Source organism: Carya illinoinensis, chromosome 4, assembly GCF_018687715.1.
Source record: "Carya illinoinensis cultivar Pawnee chromosome 4, C.illinoinensisPawnee_v1, whole genome shotgun sequence".
In the NCBI taxonomy this organism is placed as follows: domain Eukaryota; kingdom Viridiplantae; phylum Streptophyta; class Magnoliopsida; order Fagales; family Juglandaceae; genus Carya; species Carya illinoinensis.
In genome coordinates, this window is record NC_056755.1 from 13,930,227 (window position 1) to 13,936,430 (window position 6,204).

The 6,204-nt window shown below is 35.3% G+C and overlaps 1 long non-coding RNA gene across 1 annotated transcript; it reads left to right on the plus strand.

The window, feature by feature from the left end:
- The first annotated feature begins 1,013 nt into the window (after positions 1 to 1,013).
- Positions 1,014 to 6,188, plus strand: LOC122307304. The gene is made up of 3 exons (XR_006241725.1): positions 1,014 to 1,308; positions 1,562 to 3,368; positions 5,789 to 6,188. It is a non-coding gene; the product is annotated as an uncharacterized LOC122307304 (long non-coding RNA).
- The last annotated feature ends 16 nt before the right edge of the window (positions 6,189 to 6,204 follow it).

The following is a 6,204-nucleotide window of genomic DNA, read 5'->3' on the forward strand; positions in this document are numbered from 1 at the left end:
AGCTCTATATTAATAATGCAAGGAAGAATTAATGTCATTTAAGTCAAATGTGTAGACGCAAATTAGGATTTGTTTTTTTAAGGGAAGAATAATCTTATTAATAAGCTCTATAACAGAGTTTTAATACAATCTAGAATCTCTTCAACATCAATAATGACATCGAAGAGATTCTCTTCGACATCTTGAAATAGTTAAAACATGCTTCCCTAGAGCATGGGCAACACCATCTATCTCTCTTTTAACATGCTTAACAGACCAACTAGAAAACGTAAAGAATTTTGTGTAGATTTGAAATGAGTGTGCATTTATTATCCCATCCATGATTGGTATCCCTTATGGCCTTGACAACACTCGAAGCATCTTCTCCTGGAAATCTAGATCAAGACTCAATTGAACTGCTTGGAAAGCAACATACGATTCTACTAACTAGGGGTCTGGATAAAAGGGTCTATTGATCCTCATGATAGCTAGCACTTGTCCTTCACAATCCCTTGCTATTATTCCAATGCCAATCATGCACCTTTGTTTGTTGAGAGCAGCATCCATCCCAGTTAATTTTGATCACATCCATAAGGGAAGTTTCCCACTGAGATCTATCTGCATGGGAAGTGCCAGTAGGAGTTGGTGACTTGAGTTTTCATGCAGGTTTGACAAGTGGAATGAGATACAAAATTATTATATTATCTTATCATTATAATTTTTTCAAATTCTTAGATAAATATAATAAAAATTTTAACTTTTTCAACAATAATAATATTAAAAAAATAATATTTTAAACTTTCATTTAAAACAAAAAATTCTCGTCTCACTAGACAGGTTATCTTGTTTGTTACAGATGAGTTGAAATTAAAGTTGAAAGTTAAATAAAATATTATTAAAATATATTTTTTTAATATTATTTTTTGTTTTAACATTTAAAAAGATAAATTTTAAATTATGAAAAATTTTATCAGAATAGAATAATTTTTTTTTTTTTAATTTGTTTTGCCTTAAATGTATAATGGATTAGCGTGACAACCCAAGTTTTGGTCCCTCCTGACAAAAGGACCTGGTTTCGGACTTGATCCCCCTTGTTGCCCAACTTGATCGAGAAGAGATTGTAAAAGATGAGTCTTTTGAATCTTTGATTGTTGTTATTTGGTCTATAATGAACACCCTTTTGGCTCACCATGATCGAGAAGGGGGAGTTGAAAGTTTACAACTGCTGCAAAAATGACAAGTGCAGGTGTGTAGCACACCTTCCCTTAACACAGACGCTCCAAACCCTTCGGTTTCAAGGAATGGAGGGATCCTCATTATCAACTTCAGGTATCACAGATTTAAAATATTGTAAGGATTGATGACTATTTGCAGGATAGATAAGTAAAGATACGCTTTTTGCATATTTACAGATTCGTTTATCACGGTATGGATTTGCCTTTTTTCTTAGTAATTTGGGACAATGAGATCCTCACATTTCCTTCCCAATCCCTAATTACCTTAATACAAGCAGTGGTATTTTGAATTTTGTGGTGGAAAATTGTCTGAGATTGTCACAATTACTGCTTATATTGTTTGTCAGCCATCTGAGAAATCAAATTGAGGGAATCACATATAGGCAATTGGGGGTCCGATGCAACCGAGAGTTAGGTTTCTTAGAAGAGGGAGCAGAAGAAGAAAATAGAACAAAGGGGAAATTCTTTTTATTATGCAGGCTTTTACAAGAAACTTAAAGAGGACCCAGTTCCATTTTATTCCTTCAACAACAAACCAAAAAGGAAACAAAACGAACAAGACAAGGACAAGGACAAGGACAAGGAAACAAACCAACAAACAACTCAACTTCTGTTGATGTACTGCAATCGAGTACAAGCCAGAAGAACAACATAGAAACAGATAATAACAACAAGGAAACTCAAGGTACGATATGATAGGATCAGCCTGGGAATGAGTCCTCTATTTTGGCATGCGCTTCATTTCTGGTTGTCAATCTCCATTAGGAATGGGATGAACAATTCTGGTGTAAATGGCTTTTCAAGGAACTCGTCAATTCCAGCTGCAAGAAATTCTTGTGCATCTTTTTCACAATACATTGGAGCAATACCCAAAATCTTGCAGCTGATGCCCATCTCCCGAATCGTCCTAGCAGTCTGACATATAATATGGAAGAGCACGTTATCCTTTGGCTAAAGTACCAGAACTAGAAAGTTAATTGAGTATGAAGTAGCATGATCTCAAAGTTGAAGGATGCACTTCTTAGCAAGTTATGATGAAAAACCAGAGAATTGAAGTTTGGTCCTTGTGTTTATGAAATGAAATGGAAGAATAGTATATACCTCAGGTCCACTCATGAAAGGCAGAAACATCTCAAGGACAATGAGATCAAAAGTTTCTCCAGAAGCAATGAGCTCAACTGCAGCCTCCCCAGTCCCCACAGCTTCTACTTCCACGCCGTAGGCGTCCAGGAGTCCACTCTCCATTATCCGGCATGTTCTTGCATTATCCACCACAAGTGCTCTCAGATTGTTCCTCCAGGTCATAAATGGATGCTTCCTCCTTCTGCCATTTCCTTCAGATAAGCCTCCATCCCCATTGCCTCTCATGCCATCACTATCATAATCAGTATCAGATGCCATTCCTTCTTAAGATCTAATTAATACTTCTGCACAACAAAGTGGGGCAAAAAAGGTGAGCTAGATGCAAGGGACACCAATCTATAGCTTATATAATTAAGTAAAATCTATCCAAGAAAATAAAAGAACACTCCCAAATTGATATCATCACAATCTGTTCCCACACCTTCCTTTCTCCCTCAACAAACTGAAGAGCCTTATTTTATAGAAAAATACGTGCATATAATTGATATCCAAGTGAATCAAAGCTACAAAACTTGCAGCTAGTTTGGAAATGGGACCAAAGCACTAAACTTCATGGATGCTACTGAAGCTATCCTACAGAAAGGAGTCAGGACCAACATGTTATGACTAAAAATACAAGAACTCTCTGAAATAATGGTATTGAAAACAACAGTTTGCCTGCATTTCTATGCGCTACATGAGGATACAACACTATTAGATCATAATCAAAAGTAGAAAACTCAAAAGAAGAAACCAGGAACTATAGTACTATTCTAGGGCTTTAGAAGGACAATGCTAGGAACTACAGGCACTTACCACCAAACTGTTCAAAGCTTGATGTTGATGACAATACTATTGCCTGAAAATCAGCTTATATAGATGACTCGGCTAACATTTTTCTCTGTCTTACCATATCCGCTGGGCAAAAAACGTGCAAAGGGTGAGAGGAAGATCAGAAACCCGAGATTTGCGGTAACATAGCTATTGAAAAGGATACAATGTAATCCAATAGCCAGATTTCTTCTTTTCAAGGTAACATCTGAGATTTGTTGCATCTGTCCATTTTAATTACATGAGAACAAATATACTAATGATCGGCAAGTGACAAAAATGCTAATTTTTATTTTACCACTTTAGAATGTGTCTTGCATGGCACACCTTCTTCAAAATTTCAGTTGGTAAGGATTTACCATTCTAGATCAATATGTTTTGCTCAACTACAACAATAACTAGCATTTCACATATCTCCAGAAGTAGCCCTCTTACCTCAGTGGTAGCTTTTTGCAAATTGAGAAATGAAATTTCTCATCTATTGGATCTGATTTCATCAAGAGTGGGATAATGTATTCACATCTCCAGTACATAGTAGCCAATGTGTTGTAGCTATTGAAAGCTACATAACATTTATTGGTGATGTTAAGCATGAATTGGTTTATTGATTGAGGTGAAAACATATTAACACGCTTTGTAGATAAATTTATGCCAATTAAGTCGTGGTAGGCAATTGATGTAAAAACCTTTATCGCCACATTTCAGAATCTTCCAGTGAAGGGAAGACAATAACTCGTGTATCTAGAACCTATACAATTTTCCAAGCATTTGTTTTATCCCTAGTAAGTCGGGTGATGGGTAATTCTATATATAACCATGAAGTGTGTAAACACCATGTAATCGTTTTGAAAAGGAGTGGGGTCCACTGTAAAAATTAAATTTTTCATGTGGGCCCTATGTTTTATTCACTTTTTTCAAAAAGGTTGCGTGGCAGTTGCACAATTTAAAGTTGTAAATATCTTTTCTCTTTAAATTTAGAGTCTCATCTTAAGTTAAAACTTCAAAGCCTCTCTTGCATCGAGATGTCGTAACCCCCATCTCTATCTTTCACTCGGCATTGCGCCGTTTGTGATCTATTACGACGCTCTCTTTTACTTGTCATGCAACCATTAGCCCACCAAAAAATTATATTCAACAGTCCTACACTACAGGTCCACATATCTGTTGAGGAAAAAAAAAAATTCACATTAGCAGGTGTGTAGTATAGGATTGCTAAGTACAAGAATTTTTAGCCCAGGAAATATTAGAAACTATCGATATCCTCTCTCTCTCTCTCTCTCTCTCTCTCTCTCTCCAACTTCTTGATACTTCAATATATTTTCGAAACAAAAAAGTTGTGGGTATGGTGATGTGGGATATTATTTGAAATATGATGTTGTTGTCTTGCTCTAGTTGATCGGTTATGCTTTGATTCTTTGTTTCAGTTTGGTAATTATGATCTTGCGTTGTTTTCTCTAATTTTATTTTGATTTTGATTGTACTCTTGATTTTGAGTTTTTCTATTATTGAACGAGATTGTTGGGGCACCCGCTAGCCCGTACAACGAATTCAAACAAAATCTCAACCCAAGGGTGGGGACAGATTCACCCCCAAAATCCACTCGTACTACAACTAAGATTATCGTTCAATTAACCATAGATGAAATAAATTTGTAAAACCCATGTATAAATCTTCTTTTTCTTTATCTATATGGAGAAGTAACTTCTTTTTATAAGTAATAAGATAATTTTATCACCAAGTAAATAGACATAGTTTAAATATGCAAGAAGTATATAAGAGAAAACACATAAATACAAACTAGAACTAGAAACGACTAAAGCAAATTATGTAGATTATCTTCATTCAATACAAGAGCCTTAGCTCAAAAACACGAAGTACTAAAGAAAAACTCCCTAAGTTCTTCCTTGAGCGTTCTCTATGGTAACTAATATCAACCAAAAGTAAGTATAATTGCATGTTAATGTTTTGCTGGCATAAGGCATTCCCAATTGTTTCCATGTCTTGCAATAGCACCCTTACACCGAAAATATTTAAGATCTCATGCCAAACAACTAGTTGCTTTATGCAAAGAATTCTTAAGGTTGGCTCAAGTGGTAAAAGTTTTGATAATGGTGGTATGCTCCATCTAAGGTCTTAGTTTCAATTCTCTTGGGAGCAAACAATCTCTAAGAATTATTGGATTGAAAAAATCTTCTCTTAAATTATTCGATGTTCACTTGCGAGATTCCTTCCAAGAGCCTATACTCTCGAGACACTATACTTGAATACATGGTGTCAATAAAAAAAAAGTTCCTTTATGAAAAGAAAGAGGCTTTATTTTCTCTCTTTTGGGTAAGTGTGTTAAAAAAAAAAAAAAACACAACCGGAGAACTAGTTGGGTGGGTTCAGTGCAATTCATAACCAATCTAGTTAGGTACCAATTCTTAATTGAAACCAGTCTTAAATCGGTTCAATATCTTTTTTCATATTTTGGCTTGAACTAAATCAAACCGGAACAATATATATTTTAATTTTTTATATTATTTATAAAATACTTTTTATATTTATACTATACTAGTATAATTAGACATTTATGAATTAATAATTGTTTATACTAATAATATCCGCCTTGTGTTCTGTAGTCCTTTGCAGACACTATTTTCTGGCGACGATTTGGAGCTATGGATGCAATTTAAACGACATTATTTGGTTGGTAAAGATGGCTGAAAAGAACACAAGGCGGATACAATATGGTATACAGTACAATAGGCTGAAGCCCCGTCAAATGAACTCAAGTTGACAAAGCTGAGGGTCTTAAGATTGTGTGAGCCGCACATCTTTGAGTCATGAATGAATGAATGAAATGGAGAAAAATGGACCACACTCCAACTACAAATCCCGCTAGAGAATTTGAAATGGAATTTGGGTCGAGAGGTGAAATTTTCCAGCATAAGACAGACTAACCAATGATCTTGTTAACTTCTTTCAAGGGATTCCAACAACCACCCAGTGTTTTTACCGATGCACGTCAGATTTCAGTTACCTTGGTTCATGCATG